Raw genomic sequence first — 27,241 nt, 5'->3', positions numbered from 1 at the left:
AAGAATTCATTCTCGTCATTTAAGTGATTCAATAACCTATGTATTTTTCTCATTATTGTGCCTGCACAAACTGCAGGCTCTATACTTATAATGGTGGTTGTAGGGTTAGCAAGGGGTGCACGAGAAAATAGTTATTCACACTTTTCTGGCATAGGAGGCATGTATGGGCCACTAATGGATATTGAAACAGGTTCAGGAAAAGTTTGTCATGAAATGATGGGAGACCTACAAGGATCATCATCAGATGATGGGAGTTTAAGGGTTAATGAGCATGAGGCGGGAGAGTTCAGTGTTTGATAGGACAGAGATGGGTATGTTTCAAGGTATGGTAATCCCAAGTGTGTACATTGAAAATAAAGGGCCTGAGGACATTATTCAATGTAAGGCAGGTAAGGAATTACATTGCAAGAGATTGTTGTGGTAGAAAGTGGTCAGAGTCAGAAAGCCAAGGATGTTGTGGTCAAATGGGGATTTTTATCAATATTGAAGAAGTGGAGGGAGGCATGAGAATGATGATGGAAGGATGAAATAAAGGGACCAAGAAGATTGGAAGATGAAGTAAGAGAGGCTTTTGGGTTTAGGGCCTGTTCAAGGTAGAATATGGAATTGTCCCTAAGGGCATGGCTGTGGTTGTTAGGCTTTTATGATCGCTAGAGTGGATATGTGCAAATGAGACCATTGTTTGTTGTTCATATAGCTACCACACTGAGGGAGGAGCAGCAGTTAGGTACACATTAAAGTTTGTATTTTCATTTGGTTGCCATATTTTTTTCCTTTAAAGTGTCATAGGTTCCACATTTTCGTTTATGAATAAAATAATTTTTCTTTACAGATTTTCCTACTGCCGTAGTTTTGCTGCTGGATCCAGTGTGATATGGGGAAGTTACTGGTAAGCATTACTGAGGTAGCAAAACCTTAGGCTTTAAGAACCTTGCCATGTTAAAACAATGTGCTAGTGAACCCTGTAGGTATTATGGTGATAGCATTCAGGTCTTGTTTTCTTCACTTTCTTGATTTTTACAAAATACACCCCAACCTGAAAAGCACTGCAGTAGACTGCCATAGTAGGCTCATATTTCTCTTATCTATTTTTAAGTTGAAAAATGCTTGCAAACTTACCAAGATGTAAGCTCTGTTTAGCAGGAAACGTTTTGTGCTAGCAGACTCATCAGTGTTTGGCATCGTATTGGGTTTGTACACTTCCTGGAGGTATTGGAAATTTCCTGGAATTTTATGGGCCTCGGAGCAGTTGAGCCCTGTCATTGTCAGTGTGATTGGCTGGGTCTATTTAAAAATTGAGATCCCCTTTTCTGAAGGAGGAAGTGAAACTAAACCTGGGATGTTTGTTCTGGATGAGGAGTGTATTTTTAATTACAGTATATGCACTCAGATCTTCCTGCTTCTTTTTGTGCTGAAAGTGTGTCGGAGGTTGTACTATAGGCGTGATTTAGGTTGGCTGTGTAAGTTCCAATGTTATTGGTATTTTTTATTTTCTGTTTATGTGACCATTGCCTCTTATGATTTGCAGCTAAAATAACCGTAAACTTAAGATTATCTTCATTTTTCATCAGTAGTTTATGGCATAAAAAAAGGGCTGAAAATTAGCAATGTCGTAAATATGTGCATTAGATTCTCAGTTTTTGGAAAGAGCATAGCAATCCCAGGAAAGAATCAATACTTAAATAATGGTAGTTTGAAGATTTGCTCATATATATATCAATGAAAAGGTCAGTATGTCTAAATATGTAGAAAAAACAAACAAACTGGGTTTAGAAGACTTTTTAAATGTATTTATCTTCATTTTGTAGCATATTGCTAAATTTCATGGTGTAATGTGGTTTCAAATAATGATACCCAGTTTTAAGGATACTATTTTATATCTTGGGTGCAAGGTCAAGGAAGCTGAACATAAAAAAGGGCGCTTCCTGTGATATTGCAGCACCAGTTCTTTGTAAGCTTCCCAGTGTCAATACATTACTTTGGTGGGTGTATGTCATTATTAGTGATATTGTTTTGCCTTTATATATCTATTCAGTTTTGATGTTGTTAGGCACAGTATGTATTGTTTCACAGATTTGTTTTGTAAATTTTTTTTCATGTTATATTTGTATTCATTAGGATATGTTCTGATCTAGGTATATGACAGAGATAATAGAGGTATGCAGGCCTTAAGACCTGGGTTCCATTCATAGGCAATTTGGTATGTTATGTGCAGATGTGGTTACTCTCGTCTCTACTCCAGACTACACCATGTCTCTGTTATATCAAGGGCAGCTTGGTTGTTTTGGGTTGAGGTGGATACTCTTATCTTAGCTGTAAATTAAGCCAAACCTTCCCTCTGTGAAGGATAGACACTATCCCATGGAACTGAGAAAGCAAAAAGGCTATTTATTTTTTTTTTCAATTCTTACCTTTCTTGGCCTTTTATCTACACAGCATGTTGCCTCATACAAAGTGCCCTCCACACGGCCTGATCTCGACACTATATATTTCTATTAAGGCAGCTCACTGTGTTGTGACCTGAAACATTAGCAGTGGCTGGGTAGCTATTGCTTACAGGGCAGGCAGAGATCCAAGGAATACAGATGAAAGGGGAGTGCTTATAAAGATGGGGCAGATATAAAAGTCACTTCTGTAACTACTATGTAGCCTCTCATTATTAGTATATGGCAGCTGGAATTTTCTGGACATTAGCTATTTATCCTTGTATGAAAACATTCGGTTTTACAACTTTGATCAATTGAGCTTTTGTATGTACTAAGGATAAGAAATTCTTCATATTAGAACTGTGATTGCAGGCAAAAATATTATTCTCTGCTGCTTGTCATGTATTGAGCAGGGTAATATGTTCAGAATCTCATTAACAGCTTAGATTTTACTAGGATATGATGAGGATTAGTAAGAACAATTTACTTTGCATGGACATTAAGCAGGATGTCATGTGTGTTCCTGAGGATAATAATTGAAAACCTAAGAGCACTGACAGAGACTTTGCATAAACCTACAAGTTAAAGATGTTTCACTGCAGTTATTTGAACTGCCTTCTCATTACAGCTCTGTAAAAAGGAATAAGTTAATGTAAACTTTTTATTTTATTTTGAAAATGCTTCCAGTCTTGAGTGAAAATAGTTAATTATATGTATGTACAAGGTTCATTCCAGACCATTTCCTTACTAAACTAAATACATGGCAGATCAGACTACTGATAGGTAAGGTAGAATTGTGGAAGTGCCTCTCTTATACATTATCAGGTAGAATTTATGGTATATCTTCATGTAGATGGACTTTGCTTTCCAATCATAATTCCATATGCATATCCACAGATGTTCTGGCAGTGTTTGATTTGGGTATTAAAGATATTTGTAAGAAAAAGGCAAGCAAATGATTTATATATATATATATATATATATATATATATATATATATATATATATATATATATATATATATATTATATATTATATATATAATGCATCAATTAGATATATGCATAATGCTGAAATATAATGTTGATGGTAGAGGATGAATATCAAATGCTTGTCCGATGCATTTGTGACAGTCTGAGGTTGGGTGATCCTCAAGTCATGGTACACGTAACTTTAGTGAAACAGGTTACTTGGAAATGACTTGGAGGAAATTTGTCTTTCGTAATTTATGTCTGGGTCACAAGTGCCTGCTACCATTACAATGGAACTATCCCCCCTCCCCATTCCCATAAACCTGGGATATTTGTAAGGTCTGTTATGTCAGTACAGAGGAGAGAGATTCTGTAGCAGTAAGATGAGATAATCTTTAATTTCTGATGGACCAGTAAGTTTGTCCTTCCTTTTCCTCAAGCTGTATGCTCACTTACTTTCACTCAATCTTCGACTTTTGATTCCTTCTCGAATAACTAATTATTTCAAATGCCTAATTTGTTCAGAAGCTGATTGATTATGATAATTGATCAAGCTTATCATTATGCAACACATAGTGCAATGCTTAAGGTTATGATGTGCTCACCTTCATTAGATCTTCCTTGACTGATGTCAGAATCTAGATAAAGTAGTAAAACGGATAATGAGTAAATGAGACAATTAGTATACTTGAAGCCTATATTAGGTTTTACTTTGTGCTGTCATGGAATTCTGACTTGATGTGGGTGAACACACAGGCATATTTTCTTCCATCATGGTCATTAACGAGTGAACTTGAATATTTTTATTATGCTTGATATGTCAGAGTTATAAATGCATTTGCTGTTATTACACTGAGGGATTATGGTTCACATTCTAATGCAAAGCGTCTGGTTCTGTGGATCACTAGAAAGTACCTGCCCTGTCATTTGCTCTTTGGTTGAAGGTTTTAAAATGCAGCTAAGAGGTTAAATAATGAATTGGTATCTATTAGAGAACATTGGAATAAAATTCACTTTTGTTCTTATATGTAGCTCTGTCTGTATGAGGTATTTAAAAATTTAAAAATCAACTTTGAGGGTATATATATATATATATATGTATGTATGTATGTGTGTGTGTTTGTATGTATGTATGTATGTGTGTGTACATATACATATGTTTGAGAGGTAGCTCCAAAGTATTATGTTCAGTTAAGATGTTACCATTTTAACCTTAGAGCAGTTCTTAGGTACATTAAATTCCAATGTGATCCATGGTGGTAATGTCCCAATTCTTTGTCAGAGTTTGAGCTTTATTTTTTGCAGCCAGCCTAGCACAGAGCAAATTGCCTGTAGTGCAGTTTGAATGAAATTGGCCAATAAGTGTGTCTTACTACTCAAACTCTGAGGAGGCATCGTGGGCATCCTGTAGAATCAAAGGTTATTTTGCATTATCTGTAGGTTAGATTTGAAAATGAGACGGCAGAGTGAATGGGCTGGATGTGACTTCCGACTCACTCATATATGCACCAACTCCAGAATAATAAGCCATAGTGATTAATGCAGAATTGCATGAATTGTCATTTTCTTGTGAGTATGTGCACTTCAGTTAAACATTTATACCAAGTGTACAAACTTGTGAATCTCTTAAGTAAATGCACCAGATTTTTATGTTTCACTTAGCTGAGCTCATTTTCATCTAAATATCTTCAATGCTATATGAAATTATAAATATACACAAAACAGATTATATGAGTGCAGCTTTGAACACATGTTGTAACAATTTTTTCTTTCTAAAAAAATAAATGTTAGGTAAGTTCAAGTGATTTTTTTCCTATTAGATATCTGGAATAAATTACATGTTCCCGAATGGATTTTTATGCAATGACATAAAGTCAACACATCTGGAACTACAGTACAAACAGCAAATGCCACAAGTCTGTAAAAGGTGATTCTGGGCTTAAAGAGGCCCAGTAGCAATATCAATGATAAAAATCACACCCACCATTATGCAGTGCATGAAGATGTTGATGTTCCTCTTGAAAATGTCACACAATTCTTGCTCCCTTGTTGTTCTCAGGCTACTTTCAAGTATATCAATGCAGGTCTTGAGGGTGAGGATGGGAATGAACACCCAATCATGATGATGGCTTCTGAAGTCTTCCTTTCTTAGCATTTCCTGTAGTAACAAAAGATTCATCCACCATTGCTATGTGATGCAGCAGCCACTTCAAGATGAGCTTTGCTCCACTGTTCGGTACAGTTGAGAGTTGTACACACCAAACTGAATGTGTGAAAGATGACATACATTTGCAAGGACTGGGTGAGCAAGCAGATGATCCACAACAGAAGGCTGCATGTATATGTTACCTCCATATTTTTCTATCTTCTCTAAAGATGCACAGGACATATCAAGCACCACTGACAAGCACTTCAACTTGACATCTTGCTGGTCAGCTTTGAACAGGTGAATGTATCTCTGCACTTGCAAGCCCTCATCCAATTTACCTGAATGGCTTTCTTTCCAGCTTGGTCAGTATAAACCATTTGGTGTGAACACAATTATCTTTGGGGTTATCCTTCCCTGACACAAATCAATTTGCTGGTTTAAGGTGAAATTGGTTAAACACAAGCAAAGGACTGATATTTGTCAGTTAGACCTTCAGGAAATGAAACACTTTCCTCTCAACACCTGATAGCTCTAGGAAATATTCTATCATATGTACTCAGTGTTCCATTTTGACATTCTATATGCTTGAAATGTTGACATAAATGCCAAGACTTCTGACATAAGCAAAGAGGTGGAGGGAACGAGAAGTGGGAGACCAAATTGGAGGTGGAAAGATGGAGTGAAAAAGATTGAGTGATTGGGGCCTGAACATGCAAAAGGGTGAAAGGCAGGCAAGGAATAGAGTGAATTGGATGGATGTGGTATACCGGGGTTGACGTGCTGTCGGTGGTTTGAATCAGGGCATGTGAAGCGTCTGGGGTAAACCATGGAAAGTTGTGTGGGGCCTGGATGTGGAAAGGGAGCTGTGGTTTCAGGCATTATTGCATGACAGCTAGAGACTGAGTGTGAACGAATGGGGCCTTTGTTGTCTTTTCCTAGCGCTACCTCGCACACATGAGGAGGGAGGGGGATGGTATTCCATGTGTGGTGAGGTGGCGATGGGAATGAATAAAGGCAGACAGTGTGAAGTGTGTGCATGGGTATATATGTGTGTGTCTGTGTGTGTATATATATGTGTACATTGAGATGTATAGGTATGTATATTTGCATGTGTGGACATGTATGTATATACATGTGTATGGGGGTGGGTTGGGCCATTTCTTTCGTCTGTTTCCTTGCGCTACCTTGCAAACGCGGGAGACAGCGACAAAGCAAAATAAATTAATAAATAAATATATATTATTATTTTTTATTATACTTAGTAGCTGTTTTCTGCGTTAGCGAGGTAGGGCAAGGAAACAGATGAAAGAATGGCCCAGCCCACCTACATATATATGTATATACATAAATGCCCACACACACACATATACATACCTATACATTTCAACGTATACATACACAGACATAAACATATATGCACATGTACATATTCATACTTGCTGCCTTCATCCATTCCCATCTCATTAGTGAGGTAGCATTAAGAACAGAGGACTGAGCCTTAGAGGGAATATCATCACTTGGCCCTCTTCTCTATTCTTTCTTTTGGAAAATTAAAAAAACGTGATGGGAGGATTTCCAGCCCACTGCTCCCTCCCCTCTTAGTTGCCTTTTAAAATACGCAGGGAATACGTGGGAAGTCTTCTTTCTCCCCTATCCCCAGGGATAATAAATATATATATAAGAATATTTACTACGAACAATACAACCAGTCCAAATATGATGGTTCCAACTTCTTTGAACGCTTTTGGTTCAGTGATGTCTCCCATGCAGACAATGAACACTTCATCCCTCTCAGCACTGTCAAAGTCTGAAGTTAAACCATTGAGTTCATCAGATATCAATGATCTTCTTACCTGAAACAGATAAATCATATGAAATACTATTCACATAAAATTTGTAAATGATAAAGGTGAAGTTGTGATGACTTTTGTTGTGTTTAGTATCTTCTTTAATTAAATAACATTACCTTTCTGATCATACTCATCATAACCATTTAAGAAGTGTCTTCTCTGGATGTATTAGTGATTACAATCTCCAAGTTAAGCAAGTGTTGATCTAAAAAGACGACGAAATAGTTAGCTCACTGCTTAGGGTGTCAGAATAATCAACATGTACATCACTGCTAACAGTACTCTAAATAGATTTGCTTTCTTTCTCTCACTGAATTGCTGTTTTGTTTTAGTTATGCTTGATTAGCAGTGAATGTACTGTTTGTAGAATGAAATATATGATATTGTACCTTGGATTCAGTTAATGAAATTAGCCTTGTTTACAAATAAGATTTTAGAAAACTATATGTGTTATAGGAAAAATTTTTATATTTTTTATATAGGAAAATATTTAGTAAGTGAAGCAAATTTTATCATTAGAAAATGTTTTGATGGATGTAAGTGGTAAAGGGATGTTCCCCAGTTCCACTTGAATGAAGTTAAAAAAGGAGAAGTCGCGTCAAGGAACTTTCCACTTCAAAGGAGTTTGTCATTTTTTAGAAACTGATTTTATTACAGCTATAAAGCTGCATGATCCACATGAAAGGGGTTCTGGGGTTACATAATTGAAATTGAATTTTGCAGTGAAGGTTTATATTTTTTCATAAATTTATCAAAATACACAACAGGGGAATCTGAACATGTTTAGATTGTACGGCATTTTGATAACTTCCTATATATATATGTGCGTGTGTGGATGTGTATGTGTGTGCATGTGTGTGTGGGTGGGTTGGGCCATTCTTTCGTCTGTTTCCTTGTGCTGCCTTGCAGCTGGCGCAGGAGACACCTCTCTTTTCTTTAATTTCCAAAAGAAGGAACAGAGAAGGGGGCCAGGTGAGGATATTCCCTCCAAGGCCCAGTCCTCTGTTCTTAACGCTACCTCGCTAACACGGGAAATGGCGAATAGTTTGAAAAATATATATATATATATATATATATATATATATATATATATATATATATATATATGGATAGAGTTGTGCACAGGAGGATGGATGTGCTGGAAATGAGATGTTTGAGGACAATGTGTGGTGTGAGGTGGTTTGATCGAGTGAGTAACGTAAGGGTAAGAGAGATGTGTGGAAATAAAAAGAGTGTGGTTGAGAGAGCAGAAGAGGGTGTTTTGAAGTGGTTTGGGCACATGGAGAGAATGAGTGAGGAAAGATTGACCAAGAGGATATATGTGTCGGAGGTGGAGGGAACGAGGAGAAGAGGGAGACCAAATTGGAGGTGGAAAGATGGAGTGAAAAAGATTTTGTGTGATCGGGGCCTGAACATGCAGGAGGGTGAAAGGAGGGCAAGGAATAGAGTGAATTGGAGCGATGTGGTATACCGGGGTTGACGTGCTGTCAGTGGATTGAATCAAGGCATGTGAAGCGTCTGGGGTAAACCATGGAAAGCTGTGTAGGTATGTATATTTGCGTGTGTGGACGTATGTATATACATGTGTATGGGGGGGGTTGGGCCATTTCTTTCGTCTGTTTCCTTGCGCTACCTCGCAAACGCGGGAGACAGCGACAAAGTATAAAAAAAAAAAATATATATATATATATATATATATATATATGCTTTGAAGAATGTATGAGAAATACTTAGAAAAGCAAATAGATTTGTATGTAGCATTTATGGATCTGGAAAAGGCACATGATAGAGTTGATAGAGATGCTCTGTGGAAAGTATTAAGAATATACGGTGTGGGAGGCAAGTTGTTAGAAGCAGCGAAAAGTTTTTATCGAGGATGTGAGGCATGTGTAAATGTAGGAAGAGAGGAAAGTGATTGGTTCTCAGTGAATGTAGGTTTGCGGCAGGGGTGTGTGATGTTTCCATGGTTGTTTAATTTGTTTATGGATGGGGTGGTTAGGGAGGTGAATGCAGGAATTTTGGAAAGAGGGGCAAGTATGCAGTCTGTTGTGGAAGAGAGAGCTTGGGAAGTGAGTCAGTTGTTGTTCAATGATGATACAGCGCTGGTGGCTGATTCTTGTGAGAAACTGTCGAAGCTGGTGACTGAGTTTGGTAAAGTGTGTGTAAGAGGAAAGCTGAGAGTAAATGTGAATAAGAGCAAGGTTATTAGGTACAGTAGGGTTGAGGGCCAAGTCAATTGGAAGGTAAGTTTGAATGGAGAAAAACTGAAGGAAGTGAAGTGTTTTAGATATCTGGGAGTGGATTTGGCAGCGGATGGAACCATGGAAGCGGAAGTGAATCATAGGGTGGGGGGAAGTTCTGGGAGTGTTGAAGAATGTGTGGAAGTCGAGAACATTATCTCGGAAAGCAAAAATGGATATGTTTGAAGGAATATTGGTTCCAACAATGTTATATGGTTGCGAGGCGTGGGCTATGGATAGAGTTGTGCAGAGGAGGGTGGATGTGCTGGAAATGAGATTTTTGAGGACAGTATGTGGTGTGAGATGGTTTGATCGAGTAAGTATTAATAAGGTTTGAGAGATGTGTGGTAATAAAAAGAGTATGGTTGAGAGAGCAGAAGAGGGTGTTTTGAAATGGTTTGGTCACATGGAGAGAATGAGTGAGGAAAGATTGACCAGGAGGATATATGAGTCAGAGGTGGAGGGAACGAGGAGAAGTGTGAGACCCAATTGGAGGTGGAAAGATGGAATGAAAAAGATTTTGATTGATCGGGGCCTGAACATGCAGCAGGGTGAAAGGAGTGCTAGGAATAGAGTGAATTGGAACAATGTGGTATACTGGGGTTGACATGCTGTCGATGGATTGAACCAGAGCATGTGAAGCATCTGGGGTAAACCATGGAAAGTTGTGTGGGGCCTGGATGTGGAAAGGGAGCTGTGGTTTCGGTGCATTATTACATGACAGCTAGAGACTGAGTGTGAACAAATGTGGCCTTTGTTGTCTTTTCCTAGTACTACCTCGTGCACATGAGGGGGGAGGGGGTTGTTATTCCATGTGTGGCGGGGTGGCGATGGGAATGAATAAGGGCAGACTATGAATTATGTTTTTTTTTTTTTTTTTTTTTTTTTTTTTTTTTTTTTTTTTTTTTTAATACCTAGTCGCTGTCTCCCGCGTTTGCGAGGTAGCACAAGGAAACAGACGAAAGAAATGGCCCAACCCCCCCCCCCCCATACACATGTACATACACACGTCCACACACGCAAATATACATACCTACACAGCTTTCCATGGTTTACCCCAGACGCTTCACATGCCTTGATTCACTCCACTGACAGCACGTCAACCCCTGTATACCACATCGCTCCAATTCACTCTATTCCTTGCCCTCCTTTCACCCTCCTGCATGTTCAGGCCCCGATCACACAAAATCTTTTTCACTCCATCTTTCCACCTCCAATTTGGTCTCCCTCTTCTCCTCGTTCCCTCCACCTCCGACACATATATCCTCTTGGTCAATCTTTCCTCACTCATTCTCTCCATGTGCCCAAACCATTTCAAAACACCCTCTTCTGCTCTCTCAACCACACTCTTTTTATTTCCACACATCTCTCTTACCCTTACGTTACTTACTCGATCAAACCACCTCACACCACACATTGTCCTCAAACATCTCATTTCCAGCACATCCATCCTCCTGCGCACAACTCTATCCATAGCCCACGCCTCGCAACCATACAACATTGTTGGAACCACTATTCCTTCAAACATACCCATTTTTGCTTTCCGAGATAATGTTCTCAACTTCCACACATTTTTCAAGGCTCCCAAAATTTTCGCCCCCTCCCCCACCCTATGATCCACTTCCGCTTCCATGGTTCCATCCGCTGACAGATCCACTCCCAGATATCTAAAACACTTCACTTCCTCCAGTTTTTCTCCATTCAAACTCACCTCCCAATTGACTTGACCCTCAACCCTACTGTACCTAATAACCTTGCTCTTATTCACATTTACTCTTAACTTTCTTCTTCCACACACTTTACCAAACTCAGTCACCAGCTTCTGCAGTTTCTCACATGAATCAGCCACCAGCGCTGTATCATCAGCGAACAACAACTGACTCACTTCCCAAGCTCTCTCATCCCCAACAGACTTCATACTTGCCCCTCTTTCCAGGACTCTTGCATTTACCTCCCTAACAACCCCATCCATAAACAAATTAAACAACCATGGAGACATCACACACCCCTGCCGCAAACCTACATTCACTGAGAACCAATCACTTTCCTCTCTTCCTACACGTACACATGCCTTACATCCTCGATAAAAACTTTTCACTGCTTCTAACAACTTGCCTCCCACACCATATATTCTTAATACCTTCCACAGAGCATCTCTATCAACTCTATCATATGCCTTCTCCAGATCCATAAATGCTACATACAAATCCATTTGCTTTTCTAAGTATTTCTCACATACATTCTTCAAAGCAAACACCTGATCCACACATCCTCTACCACTTCTGAAACCGCACTGCTCTTCCCCAATCTGATGCTCTGTACATGCCTTCACCCTCTCAATCCATACCCTCCCATATAATTTACCAGGAATACTCAACAAACTTATACCTCTGTAATTTGAGCACTCACTCTTATCCCCTTTGCCTTTGTACAATGGCACTATGCACGCATTCCGCCAATCCTCAGGCACCTCACCATGAGTCATACATACATTAAATAACCTTACGAACCAGTCAACAATACAGTCACCCCCTTTTTTAATAAATTCCACTGCAATACCATCCAAACCTGCTGCCTTGCCAGCTTTCATCTTCCGCAAAGCTTTTACTACCTCTTCTCTGTTTACCAAATCATTTTCCCTAACCCTCTCACTTTGCACACCACCTCGACCAAAACACCCTATATCTGCCACTCTGTCATCAGACACATTCAACAAACCTTCAAAATACTCATTCCATCTCCTTCTCACATCACCACTACTTGTTATCACCTCCCCATTTACGCCCTTCACTGAAGTTCCCATTTGCTCCCTTGTCTTACGCACCCTATTTACCTCCTTCCAGAACATCTTTTTATTCTCCCTAAAATTTACTGATAGTCTCTCACCCCAACTCTCATTTGCCCTTTTTTTCACCTCTTGCACCTTTCTCTTGACCTCCTGTCTCTTTCTTTTATACTTCTCCCACTCAATTGCATTTTTTCCCTGCAAAAATCGTCCAAATGCCTCTCTCTTCTCTTTCACTAATACTCTTACTTCTTCATCCCACCACTCACTACCCTTTCTAAACAGCCCACCTCCCACTCTTCTCATGCCACAAGCATCTTTTGCGCAATCCATCACTGATTCCCTAAATACATCCCATTCCTCCCCCACTCCCCTTACTTCCATTGTTCTCACCTTTTTCCATTTTGTACACAGTCTCTCCTGGTACTTCCCCACACAGGTCTCCTTCCCAAGCTCACTTACTCTCACCACCTTCTTCACCCCAACATTCACTCCTCTTTTCTGAAAACCCATACTAATCTTCACCTTAGCCTCCACAAGATAATGATCAGACATCCCTCCAGTTGCACCTCTCAGCACATTAACATCCAAAAGTCTCTCTTTCGCACGCCTGTCAATTAACACGTAATCCAATAACGCTCTCTGGCCATCTCTCCTACTTACATAAGTATACTTATGTATATCTCGCTTTTTAAACCAGGTATTCCCAATCATCAGTCCTTTTTCAGCACATAAATCTACAAGCTCTTCACCATTTCCATTTACAACACTGAACACCCCATGCATACCAATTATTCCCTCAACTGCCACATTACTCACCTTTGCATTCAAATCACCCATCACTATAACCCGGTCTCGTGCATCAAAACCGCTAACACACTCATTCAGCTGCTCCCAAAACACTTGCCTCTCATGATCTTTCTTCTCATGCCCAGGTGCATATGCACCAATAATCACCCACCTCTCTCCATCAACTTTCAATTTTACCCATATTAATCGAGAATTTACTTTCTTACATTCTATCACATACTCCCACAACTCCTGTTTCAGGAGTATTGCTACTCCTTCCCTTGCTCTTGTCCTCTCACTAACCCCTGACTTCACTCCCCAGACATTTCCAAACCACTCTTCCCCTTTACCCTTGAGCTTCGTTTAACTCAGAGCCAAAACATCCAGGTTCCTTTCCTCAAACATACTACCTATCTCTCCTTTTTTCACATCTTGGTTACATCCACACACATTTAGGCACCCCACTCTGAGCCTTCGAGGAGGATGATCACTCCCCGCGTGACTCCTTCTTCTGTTTCCCATTTTAGAAAGTTAATACAAGGAGGGGAGGATTTCCGGCCCCCCGCTCCCGTCCCCTCTAGTCGCTTTCTACGACACGCGAGGAATATATATTTATATATGTAATATATAAATATATATATATTTATATTTATTTATTTTGCTTTGTCGCTGTCTCCCGCGTTTGCGAGGTAGCGCAAGATAACAGACAAAAGAAATGGCCCAACCCACCCCCATTCACATGTATATACATACACACCCGCAAATATACATACCTATACATCTCAATGTACACATATATATACACACACAGACACATACATATATACCCATGCGCACAATTCACACTGTCTGCCTTTATTCATTCCCATCGCCACCTCGCCACACATGGAATACCATCCCCCTCCCCCCTCATGTGTGCGAGGTAGTGCTAGGAAAAGACAACAAAGGCTCCATTCGTTCACACTCAGTCTCTAGCTGTCATGCAATAATGCCCGACACCACAGCTCCCTTTCCACATCCAGGCCCCACACAACTTTCCATGGTTTACCCCAATCGCTTCACATGCCCTGATTCAATCCCCTGACATCACATCAACCCCGGTATACCACATCAATCCAATTCACTCTATTCCTTGCCCTCCTTTCACCCTCCTGCATGTTCAGGCCCCAATCACTCAAAATCTTTTTCACTCCACCTTTCCACCTCCAATTTGGTCTCCCACTTCTCCTCGTTCCCTCCACCTCCGACACATATATCCTCTTGGTCAATCTTTCCTCACTCATTCTCTCCATGTGCCCAAACCATTTCAAAACACCCTCTTCTGCTCTCTCAACCACATTCTTTTTATTTCCAAACATCTCTCTTACCCTTACATTACTTACTCGATCAAACCACCTCACACCACACATTGTCCTCAAACATCTCATTTCCAGCACATCCACCCTCCTGCGCACAACTCTATCCATAGCCCACGCCTCGCAACCATACAACATTGTTGGAACCACTATTCCTTCAAACATACCCATTTTTGCTTTCCGAGATAATGTTCTCGACTTCCACACATTCTTCAAGGCTCCCAGGATTTTCACCCCCTCCCCCACCCTATGATTCACTTCCGCTTCCATGGTTCCATCCGCTGACAGATCCACTCCCAGATATCTAAAACACTTTACTTCCTCCAGTTTTTCTCCATTCAAACTTACCTCCCAATTGACTTGACCCTCAACCCTACTGTACCTAATAACCTTGCTCTTATTCACATTTACTCTCAACTTTCTTCTTTCACACACTTTACCAAACTCAGTCACCAGCTTCTGCAGTTTCTCACATGATTCAGCCACCAGCGCTGTATCATCAGCGAACAACAACTGACTCACTTCCCAAGCTCTCTCATCCACAACAGACTTCATACTTGTCCCTCTTTCCTAAACTCTTGCATTCACCTCCCTAACAACCCCATCCATAAACAAATTAAACAACCATGGAGACATCACACACCCCTGCCGCAAACCTACATTCACTGAGAACCAATCACTTTCCTCTCTTCCTACATGTACACATGCCTTACATCCTCGATAAAAACTTTTCACTGCTTCTAACAACTTGCCTCCCACACCATATATTCTTAATACCTTCCACAGAGCATCTCTATCAACTCTATCATATGCCTTCTCCAGATCCATAAATGCTACATACAAATCCATTTGCTTTTCTAAGTATTTCTCACATACATTCTTCAAAGCAAACACCTGATCCACACATCCTCTACCACTTCTGAAACCACACTGCTCTTCCCCAATCTGATGCTCTGTACATGCCTTCACCCTCTCAATCAATACCCTCCCATATAATTTACCAGGAATACTCAACAAACTTATACCTCTGTAATATGAGCATTCATCCTTATCCCCTTTGCCTTTGTACAATGGCACTATGCACGCATTCCGCCAATCCTCAGGCACCTCACCATGAGTCATACATACATTAAATAACCTTACCAACCAGTCAACAATACAGTCACCCCCCCTTTTTTATAGATTCCACTGCAATACCATCCAAACCTGCTGCCTTGCCGGCTTTCATCTTCTGCAAAGCTGTTGCTACCTCTCTCTGTTTACCAAATAATTTTCCCTAACCCTCTCACCTTGCACACCACCTCGACCAAAACACCCTATATCTGCCACTCTATCATCAAACACATTCAACAAACCTTCAAAATACTCACTCATGCCACAAGCATCTTTTGCGCAAACCATCACTGCTTCCCTAAATACATCCCATTCCTCCCCCACTCCCCTTACGTCCTTTGTTCTCACCTTTTTCCATTCTGTACTCAGTCTCTCCTGGTATTTCCTCACACAAGTCTCCTTCCCAAGCTCACTTACTCTCACCACTCTCTTCACCCCAACATTCTCTCTTCTTTTCTGAAAACCTCTACAAATCTTCACCTTCGCCTCCACAAGACAATGATCAGACATCCCTCCAGTTGCATCTCTGAACACATTAACATCCAAAAGTCTCTCTTTTGCATGCCTATCAATTAACACGTAATCCAATAACGCTCTCTGGCCATCTCTCCTACTTACATATGTATACTTATGTATATCTCTTTTTAAACCAGGTATTCCCAATCACCAGTCCTTTTTCAGTACATAAATCTACAAGCTCTTCACCATTTCCATTTACAACACTGAACACCCCATGTACACCAATTATTCCCTCAACTGCCACTTTATTCACCTTTGCATTGAAATCACCCATCACTATTACCCGGTCTCGAGCATCAAAACTACTAACACACTCACTCAGCTGCTCCCAAAACACTTGCCTTTCATTATCTTTCTTTTCATGACCAGGTGCGTATGCACCAATAATCACCCATCTCTCTCCACCCACTTTCAGTTTTACCCATATCAATCTAGAGTTTACTTTCTTACACTCTATCACATACTCCCACCACTCCTGCCTGTTTCATGAGTAGTGCTACTCCTTCCCTTGCTCTTGTCCTTTCACTAACCCCTGACTTTACTCCCAAGACATTCCCAAACCACTCTTCCCCTTTACCCTTGAGTTTCGTTTCACTCAGCCAAAACATCCAGGTTCTTTTCCTCAAACATACTACCCATCTCTCCTTTTTTCTCATCTTGGTTACATCCACACACATTTAGACACCCCAATCTGAGCCTTCGAGGAGGATGAGCACTCCCCGCGTGACTCCTTCTTCTGTTTCCCCTTTTAGAAAGTTAAAATACAAGGAGGGGAGGGTTTCCAGCCCCCCGCTCCCGTTCCCTTTAGTCGCCTTCTACAACACGTGAGGAATGTGTGGGAAGTATCCTTCCTCCCCTATTTTTTTTATTAAAAATATTTTTATTCTTTTTTAATTATGCTTAATCGCCATCTCCCGCATGAGCGAGGTAGCGCAAGGAAACAGATGAAAGAATGGCCCAACACACCCACATACACATGTATATACATAAATGCCCACACATGCATATATACATACCTAGACATATATGTATATATATGCATATGTACATATTCATACTTGCTGCCTTCATTCATTCCTGTCGCCACCCCACCACACATGAAATAGCATTCCCCCCTACAAGGTAGTGCTGGGAAAAGACAACAAAGGCCACACTCATTCACACTCAGTCTCTAGCTGTCATGTGTAATGCACTGAAACCACAGCTCCCTTTCCACATCCAGGCACCACAAAACTTTCCATGGTTTACCCCAGATGCTTCACATGCCCTGGTTCAATCCACTGATAGCACGTTGACCTGGTATACCACAACGTTCCAATCCACTCTATTCCTTGCACATCTTTCACCCTCCTGTATGTTCAGGCCCCAATCGCTAAATATTTTTTCACTCCATCCTTCCACCTCCAATTTGCTCTCCCACTTCTCCTTGTTCCCTCCACCTCTGACACATATATCCTCTTTGTTAATCTTTTCTCACTCATTTTCTGTGTCCAAGCCATTTCAACACACCCTCTTCTGCTCTCTCAACCACTTTCTTTTTATTACCACACATCTCTCACCCTTACATTATTTATTTGATCAAACCACCTCATACCACACACTGTCCTCAAACATTTCATTTCCAACACATCCACCCTCTGCATAACACTAACTATAGCTCATGCCTCGCAACCATATAACATTGTTGGAACCACTATTCCTTCAAACATACCCATTTTTGCTCTCCAAGATAATGTTCTCGCCTTCCACACATTCTTCAACACTCCCAGAACCTTCGCTCCCTCCCCCACCCTGTGACTCACTTCCACTTCCATGGTTCCATCTGCTGCTAAATCAATTCCCAGATATCTAAAACACTTCACTTCCTGTAGTTTTTCTCCATTCAAATTTACCTCCCAATTAACTTGTCCCTCAACTCTACTGAACCCTGCTCTTATTCACATTTACTCTCAACCTTCTTCTTTCACTTACTTTACCAAACTCAGTCACCAGCTTCTGCAGTTTCTCACCCAAATCCAGTCACCAGCTTCTGCAGTTTCTCACCCAAATCAGCCACCAGCGCTGAATCATCAGCAAACAATAACCAACCCACTTTCCAAGCCCTCTCATCCAGAATAGACTGCATATGTGCCCTTCTCTCCAAAACTCTTGCATTGACCTCCCTAACCAACCCTTCCATAAACAAATTAAACAACAATGGAGACACCACACACCCCTGTTTGAAACCGACATTCACTGGGAACCAATCACTCTCCTCTCTTCCTACTCGTTCACATGCCTTACATCCTTGATAAAAACTTTTCACTGCTTCTAGGAACTTACCTCCCACACCATATACTCTCAAAACCTACCACAAAGCATCTCTATCCACCCTATCATATGCCTTCTTCAGATCCATAAATGCTACATACAAATCCATCTGTTTTTCCAGGTATTTCTCACATACATTCTTCAAAGCAAACACGATTCACACATTCTCTACCACTTCTGAAACCACACTACTCTTCTCCAATCTGATGCTCTGTGCATACTTTTACCCTCTCAATCAATGCCCTCCCATATAATTTCCCAGGAATACTAAAAAAAACTTATGCCTCTGTAATTCGAACACTCACCTTTATCCCCTTTGCCTTTGTACAATGGCACAATGCATGCATTCTGACAATCCTCAGGCACTTCACCATGATCCATACATACAATGAATATCCTTACCAACCATTCAACAACACAGTCACCCACTTTTTTAATAAATTCCACTGCAATACCATCCAAACCTGCCAACTTGCTGGCTTTCATCTTCTGCAAAGCTTTCACTACTTCTCAGTTCACCAAACCATTCTCCCTGACCCTCTCACTTCGCACAACACCCCAACAAAAACACCCTAAATCTGCCAATGTATCATCAAAAACATTCAACAAACCTTCAAAATATTCGCTCCATCTTCTCACTTTGTCACTACTTGTTATTACCTCCCCATCTGCCCCCTTCACCGATGTTCCCATTTGTTCTCTTGCCTTATGCACTTTATTTATCTCCTTCCAAAACATCTTTTTATTCTCCCTAAAATTTAATGATACTCGCTCACTCGAACTCTCATTTGCCCTCTTTTTCACCTCTTGCACCTTTCTCTGGACCTCCTGCCATTTTCTTTTATACATCTCCCAGTCATTTGCACTAATTCCCTGCAAAAATCGTCCAAATGCCTCTCTCTTCTCTTTCACTAATAATCTTACTTCTTCATCACACCATTCACTACCCTTTCTAATCTGCCCACCTCCCACCTTTCTCACGCTACATGCATCTTTTGTGCAAGCCATCACTGCTTCCCTAAATACATCCCATTCCTCCCCCACTCCCCTTATGACATTTGCTCTCACCTTTTGCCATTCTGCACTCAATCTCTCCTGGTACTTCCTCACACAAGTCTCCTTTCTAAGCTCACTTACTCTCTTCTCCTCAACATTCTCTCTTCTTTTCTGAAAACCTCTATAAATCTTCATCTTTGCCTCCCTAAGACAGTGATCAGACATCTCTTCAGCTGCTCCTCTCAGCACATTAACATCCAAAACTCTCTCTTTTACACGCGCCTATCAATTAACATGTAATCCAATAACGCCGTTTGGCTGTCTCTCCTACTCACATATGTATACTTATATATATATATATATATATATATATATATATTATCCCTGGGGATAGGGGAGAAAGAATACTTCCCACGTATTCCCTGCGTGTCGTAAAAGGCGACTAAAAGGGGAGGGAGCGGGGAGCTGGAAATCCTCCCCTCTTGTTTTTTTTAATTTTCCAAAAGATGGAACAGAGAACGACGCCAGGTGAGGATACTCCCTGAGAGGCCCAGTGCTCTGTTCTTAACGCTACCTTGCTAACGCGGGAAATGGCGAATAGTTTGAAAGAAAAGAAAAAATAAATTGAAGAATGTGTGGAAGTCGAGAACATTATCTCGGAAAGCAAAAATGGGTATGTTTGAAGGAATAGTGGTTCCAACAATGCTGTATGGTTGCGAGGCGTGGGCTATGGATAGAGTTGTGCGCAGGAGGGTGGATGTGCTGGAAATGAGATGTTTGAGGACAATGTGTAGGTGTGAGGTGGTTTGATCGAGTAAGTAATGTAAGGGTAAGCGGGATGTGTGGAAATAAAAAGAGCGTGGTTGAGAGAGCAGAAGAGGGTGTTTTGAAATGGTTTGGGCACATGGAGAGAATGAGTGAGGAAAGATTGACCAAGAGGATATATGTGTCGGAGGTGGAGGGAACGAGGAGAAGTGGGAGATCAAATTGGAGGTGGAAAGATGGAGTGAAAAAGATTTTGTGTGATCGGGGCCTGAACATGCAGGAGGGTGAAAGGAGGGCAAGGAATAGAGTGAATTGGATCGATGTGGTATACCGGGGTTGACGTGCTGTCAGTGGATTGAATCAGGGCATGTGAAGCATCTGGGGTAAACCATGGAAAGTTGTGTGGGGCCTGGATGTGGAAAGGGAGCTGTGGTTTCGGGCATTATTGTGTGGCAGCTAGAGACTGAGTGTGAACGAATGGGGCCTTTGTTGTCTTTTCCTAGTGCTACCTCGCACACATGAGGGGGGAGGGGGAAGGTATTCCATGTGTGGCGAGGTGGCGATGGGAGTGAATGGGGGCAGACAGTGTGAATTGTGTGCATGGGTATATATGTATGTGTCTGTGTATGTATATATATGTGTACATTGAGATGAATAGGTATGTGTATTTGCGTGTGTGGACGTGTGTGTGTATACATTGTGTATGGGGGTATGTTGGGCCATTTCTTTCGTCTGTTTCCTTGTGCTACCTCGCAAACGAGGGAGACAGCGACAAAGCAAAATAATATATATATATATATATATATATATATATATATATATATATCTTTTTAAACCCAACCTACCCACATACACATGTATAAAAGCCACATACACATACATAAATGCCCATACATACCTATACATTTCAACGTATACATACATATACATACACAGGCATACATAAATACACATGTACACATCCATACTTGCTGCCTTCATCCATTCCCGTCGCCACCCCACCACACATGAAAATGGCACCCCCTCCTCCTGTCCATGCACGAGGTAGCGCTAGGAAAAGACAGCAAAGGCCACCTTCGTTCACACTCAGTCTCTAGCTGTCATGTGTAATGCACCAAAACCACAGCTCCCTTTCCACATCCAGACCCCGATGTGGCCTTTTTTTTGTCTGTTTTCCAGGCGCTACCTTGCTGAAGCAAAGGGTAGCGATGCTGTTTCCTGTATGGCAGGGTACTGCCAGAGATGGGTGAAGGCAAGTATGAATATGTACATGTGTATATGTCTGTGTATGTGTATATATGTGTATGTATTTATACATTATGTCAGGTATATAAGAATATATGGTGTGGGAGGCAAGTTGTTAGAAGCAGTGAAAAATTTTATCGAGGATGTAAGACATGTGTACGTGTGGGAAGAGAGGAAAGCGAGTGGTTCTCAGTGAATGTTGGTTTGCGGAAGGGGTGCGTGATGTCTCCATGGTTGTTTAATTTGTTTATGGATGGGGTTGTTAGGGAGGTGAATGCAAGAGGGGCAAGTATGCAGTCTGTTGTGGATGAGAGAGCTTGGGAAGTGAGTCAGTTGTTGTTCACTGATGATACAGCACTGGTGGCTGATTCGGGTGAGAAACTGAAAAGGCTGTAGAATGAGTTTGGTAAAGTGTGTGAAAGAAAAAAGCTGAGAGTAAATGTGAATAAGAGCAAGGTTATTAGGTACAGTAGGGTTGAAGGACAAGTCAATTGGGAGGTAAGTTTGAATGGAGAAAAACTGGAGGAAGTGAAGTGTTTTAGATATCTGGGAGTGGATTTGGCAGTGGATGGAACCATGGAAGCGAAAGTGAATCAGAGGGTGGGGGAGGGGGTGAAAGTTCTGGGAGCGTTGAAGAATGTGTGGAAGTCGAGAACGTTATCTTGGAAAGCAAAAAATGGGTATGTTTGAAGGAATAGTGGTTCCAACAATGTTATATGGTTGTGAGGCTTGGGCTATAGATAGAGATGTGCGGAGGAGGGTTGATGTGCTGGAAATGAGATGTTTGAGGACAATATGTGGTGAGAGGTGGTTTGATCGAGTAAGCAATGAAAGGGTAAGAGAGATGTGTGGTAATAAAAGGAGTGTGGTTGAAAGAGCAGAAGAGGGTGTTTTGAAATGGTTTGGTCACACAGAGAGAATGAGTGAGGAAAGATTGACAAAGAGGATATATATGTCAGAGGTGGAGGGAACGAGCAGAAGTGGGAAACCAAACTGGAGGTGGAAAGATGGAGTGAAAAACATTTTGAGTGATTGGGGCCTGAACATGCAGGAGGGTTAAAGGTGTGCAAGGAATAGAGTGAATTGGAACGATGTGGTATACCGGGGTCGATGTGCTGTCAATGGATTGAACCAGGGCATGTGAAGCGTCAGGGGTAAACCATGGAAAGTTGTGTGGGGCCTGGATGTGGAAGGGGAACTGTGGTTTCGGTGCATTATACATGACAGCTAGAGACTGAGTGGGAACGAATGTGGTTTTTGTTGTCTTTCCTAGTGCTACCTTATGCACAGGCGGGGGAATGGGGTTGTCATTTCATGTGTGGCAGGGTGGCTCCCACACCATATATTCTTAATACCTTCCACAGCGCATCTCTATCAACTCTATCATATGCCTTCTCCACATCCATAAATGCTACATACAAATCCATTTGCTTTTCTAAGTATTTCCCACATAAATTCTTCAAAGCAAACACTTGATCCACACATCCTCTACCACTTCTGAAACCACACTGCTCTTCCCCAATCTGATGCTCTGTACATGCCTTCACCCTCTCATTCAATACCCTCCCATATGACTTCCCAGGAATACTAAACAAACTTATACCTCTGTAATTTGAGCACTCACCTTTGTCCCCTTTGCCTTTGTACAATGGCACTATGCAAGCATTCTGCCAATCCTCAGGCACCTCACCATGAATCATACATACATTAAATAACCTTTCCAACCAGTCAACAATACAGTCACCCCCTTTTTTAATTAATTCCACTGCAATACCATCCAAACCCGCTTCCTTGCCAGCTTTCATCTTCCGCAACACTTTCACTCCCTCTTCTCTGTTTACCAAATCATTTTCCCTAACCCTCTCACTTTGCACACCACCTCGACCAAAACACCCTATATCTGCCACTCTATCATCAAACACATTCAACAAACCTTCAAAATACTCACTCCATCTCCTTCTCACATCACCACTACTTGTTATCACCTCCCCATTAGCCCCCTTCACTGAAGTTCCCATTTGTTCTCTTGTCTTACGCACTTTATTTACCTCCTTCCAAAACATCTTTTTATTCTCCCTAAAATTTAATGATACTCTCTCACCCCAACTCTCACTTGCTCTCTTTTTCACCTCTTGCACCGTTCTCTTGACCTCCTGCCTTTTTCTTTTATGCATCTCCCACTCGCTTGCATTATGTCCCTGCAAAAATCGTCCAAATGCCTCTCTCTTCTCTTTCACTAATAATCTTACTTCTTCATCCCACCACTCACTACCCTTTCTAATCTGCCCACCTCCCACGCTTCTCATGCCACAAGCATCTTTTGTGCAAGCCATCACTGCTTCCCTAAATACATCCCATTCTTCCCCCAATCCCCCTACGTCCTTTGTTCTCACCTTTTTTAATTCTGTACTCAGTTGCTCCTGGTACTTCCTCACACAAGTCTCCTTCCCAAGTTCACTTACACTCACCACTCTCTGTTTTGGTCGAGGTGGTATGCAAAGTGAGAGGGTTAGGGAGAATAATTTGGTAAACAGAGAAGAGGTAGTAAAAGCTTTGCGGAAGATGAAAGCTGGCAAGGCAGTGGGTTTGGATGGTATTTCAGTGGAATTTATTAAAAAAGGGGGTGACTGTACTATTGACTGGTTGGTAAGGTTATTTAATGTATGTATGACTCATGGTGAGGTGCCTGAGGATTGGCGGAATGCTTGCATAGTGCCATTGTACAAAGGCAAAGGGGATAAAAGTGAGTGCTCAAATTACAGAGGTATGTTTGTTGAGTATTCCTAAGAAATTATACAGGAGGGTATTGATTGAGAGGGTGAAGGCATGTACAGAGCATCAGATTGGGGAAGAGCAGTGTGGTATCAGAAGTGGTAGAGGATGTAAGGATCTGGTGTTTGCTTTGAAGAATGTATGTGAGAAATACTTGAAAAGCAAATGGATTTGTATGTAGCATTTATGGATCTGTAGAAGGCATATGATAGAGTTGATAGAGATGCTCTCTGGAAGGTATTAAGAATATATGGTGTGGGAGGCAAGTTGTTAGAAGCAGTGAAAAGTTTTTATCGAGGATGTAAGGCATGTGTACAAGTAGGATGAGAGGAAAGTGATTGGTTCTCAGTGAATGTTGGTTTGCGGCAGGGGTGCATGATGTCTCCATGGTTGTTTAATTTGTTTATGTATGGGGTTGTTAGGGAGGTGAATGCAAGAGTTTTGGAAAGAGGGGCAAGTAAGCAGTCTGTTGTAGATGAGAGAGCTTGGGAAGTGAGTCAGTTGTTGTTCGCTGATGATAAAGCGCTGGTGGCTGATTTGGGTGAGAAACTGCAGCAGCTGGTGACTGAGTTTTTTCATACATATTCGCTGTTTCCTGCATTAGCAAGGTAGCATTAAGAAAAGAGGACTGAGCCTTAGAGGGAATATCCTCACTTGGCCCCCTTTTCTGTTCCTTCTTTGGGTTGATAGAGATGCTTTGTGGAAGGTCTTAAGGATATATGGTGTGGGAGGTAAGTTACTATAAGCAGTAAAAAGTTTTTACCAAGGACGTAAGGCAAGTGTATGAATAGGAAGAAAGGAGAGTGACTGGTTCCGAGTGAATGTCGGTCTACAGCAGGGATGTGTGATGTCCTCATAGTTTTTAATTTGTTTATGGATGGGGTTGTTAGGGAGCTAAATGCAAGAGTTTTGGAGAGAGGGCAAGTATGCAGTCTGTTGGGGATGAGAGGGCCTGGGAAGTAATTACAATCAGTTGCTGTTCGCCGATGATACAGCTCTAGTGGCTGATACGAGTAAGAATCTGCAGAAGCTGGTGACTGTGAGTTTGGCAAAGTGTGTGAAAGGAGAAAGTTGAGAGTAAATGTGAATAAGAGCAAGTTTATGAGGTTCAGTAGGGTTGAGAGACAAGTCAACAGGGATGTAAGTTTGAATGGAGAAAAACTGGAGGAAGTGAAGTGGTGTAGATATCTGGGAGAGGACTTAGCAGCAAATGGAACCATGGAAGCGAAAGTTAAAATAGCCAGGTAAGTGGTTTTTTATCAGATTCTTTCTAAACATTTCAAGTTGTCTAACATTCATTTTTATGTGGGTGTAGAAGTTGTGTAGGATACCTCCTATGGCTGTCCCATTTTTATCTGAGTCCTTCGTAACATCTTCAAGAACATGTGGAGAGGTCAGTGGAGCAGCTGGGAATGACTGTGAGTAGGTGGGTGTGACTGGGTAATACCAGTAGGCAGACATACATGTAGCCCCAAGTTTTGAGTAGTTGTAAAGCAACAATGTAGGGGGGGGGTTAGGATGTAGTATAGCTGAAGTAGTCTGTCTTGGCCTGTGTTCTGGTTGTTGTTCCTTTTTAATTAGTGTGCCAGTGACATTTAGGTTTTTATGTCTTGTTCATGTTGTAATATCCTTGTAGATTTAACCATTTCTTGTGTGCGGGCAGTTTCACGCTTCTTGATGACATGTAGTTCGATGGAGCCTTTCATACGGGTATGGGGTTAGTCGCCTGGATACTTGTAGGTCATTTTAGTAAGGAGCTTGCAAGTTTCTTTGCTGACATTTGAATTGATAAACTATATTGGATTCTTGTAATGTGTCTTGTACTTTTGAACAGCTTATGATCAGGTTGCTTGTGTTTATGTGTCTGTAGTAAATCAATAGCTCCATTTTGTTATCTTGTGCTGTGTGGATGATGTTTCTGGAGACGATGTACTGTAACACACAGTACACATTTATCAGAAACTTGAAAAAATTATCTGGTCATTTCAAAAGATATATAAATAAGAAACATTACGTTCTGCCACACTGTTTGCTCAAGGTTACACCAAAAGTGAAAAGTCCCTTTTGTCAGGCTGTATCATTAGTACAGTATCTTCAAGCAACTCTCACTCCAAAGGAATCCACATTTCCTTCAAAAGGAAGTCCTGGGGAACATCAGGAAAGAGGTCCTGGTGAAAATTTAAATCTAAATTAATCTAAAAATGATGAGTCTCGGGGGAATGTAAAGGTTAATCATAGCTGATCTACTAACCTATCATATCTTGAACAGATCCATGGTAATTCAGAAGGCTACACATATAAAATATAGGACTTTAAGCCCTCATATCTTGCTGAGTTTCGTCTCCCCCCACACCCCCTCCATTTTCCAGCAGGCCACCCTCGAACTATCACCACCACCACCACCACTAACCTCAGTGATAGACGTGATCCAAGTGGCGTGCTGGCACTAATCTCAGTGGTAGACGTGATCTAAGTGGCGTGCTTGACACTAATCTCAGTGGTAGACGATCCAAGTGACATGCTGCACCCAGAAGTAAGGGGGCAGGGCAACACTTCATCTGGTCTAGAGGTTGGTGGGGCTGCAGCCGCCACTAGCTCAAATCCACCTGTAACATAGTCTACGTTATACCTAATCGTTCATCTACAATAGAACTAAGATAATTAAGGCATTCAGTGATGTGAGATCTGGCGTCTCTGATTATCCTGGCGAAAACTTCAAAGTGGCAAGTGGTTGACAGGGGTAAGGGATATGGAAACGTGAAAAACTACATAAAACACATATTGACTGATTATCAAATACGAAAAGCTGTTGAACAATAACATTACTATACCATTAAGCTCAAGATCACGGGAGTCCATCGTTGATGAGATGAGTCTTTTGGGGTTATTTACATCATTTGACAGACCACTCTATCAACCACTCAATGTTTTGCTTTGAAACGAGACCGTTTTCTAT

At 41.2% G+C, this 27,241-nt stretch overlaps 1 protein-coding gene and 1 long non-coding RNA gene across 18 annotated transcripts in view; one reads left to right on the top strand and one right to left on the bottom strand.

Annotated features, from left to right (window-relative positions):
* Positions 1 to 5,198, top strand: part of cora (erythrocyte membrane protein band 4.1 like coracle) — a 70,699-nt gene extending 65,501 nt beyond the window's left edge. For all 17 annotated transcript variants that reach the window (XM_071693046.1, XM_071693035.1, XM_071693049.1 and 14 more), the window contains one exon: positions 833 to 5,198. The gene's annotated coding sequence lies outside the window, so the exon portion shown is untranslated. The remainder of the gene's footprint in view (positions 1 to 832) is intronic.
* On the bottom strand, positions 4,503 to 27,241 carry LOC139765526 (uncharacterized). The gene is made up of 3 exons (XR_011716679.1): positions 27,117 to 27,241; positions 26,696 to 26,891; positions 4,503 to 7,399 (listed from the first exon to the last, which is right to left on the bottom strand). It is a non-coding gene; the product is annotated as an uncharacterized lncRNA (long non-coding RNA).

Source organism: Panulirus ornatus, chromosome 55 (genome assembly GCF_036320965.1).
Source record: "Panulirus ornatus isolate Po-2019 chromosome 55, ASM3632096v1, whole genome shotgun sequence".
Classification (NCBI taxonomy): Eukaryota; Metazoa; Arthropoda; class Malacostraca; order Decapoda; family Palinuridae; genus Panulirus; species Panulirus ornatus.
The sequence above is the reverse complement of the archived record's forward strand: the minus strand, read 5'-3'. Positions and strand labels throughout refer to the sequence as shown.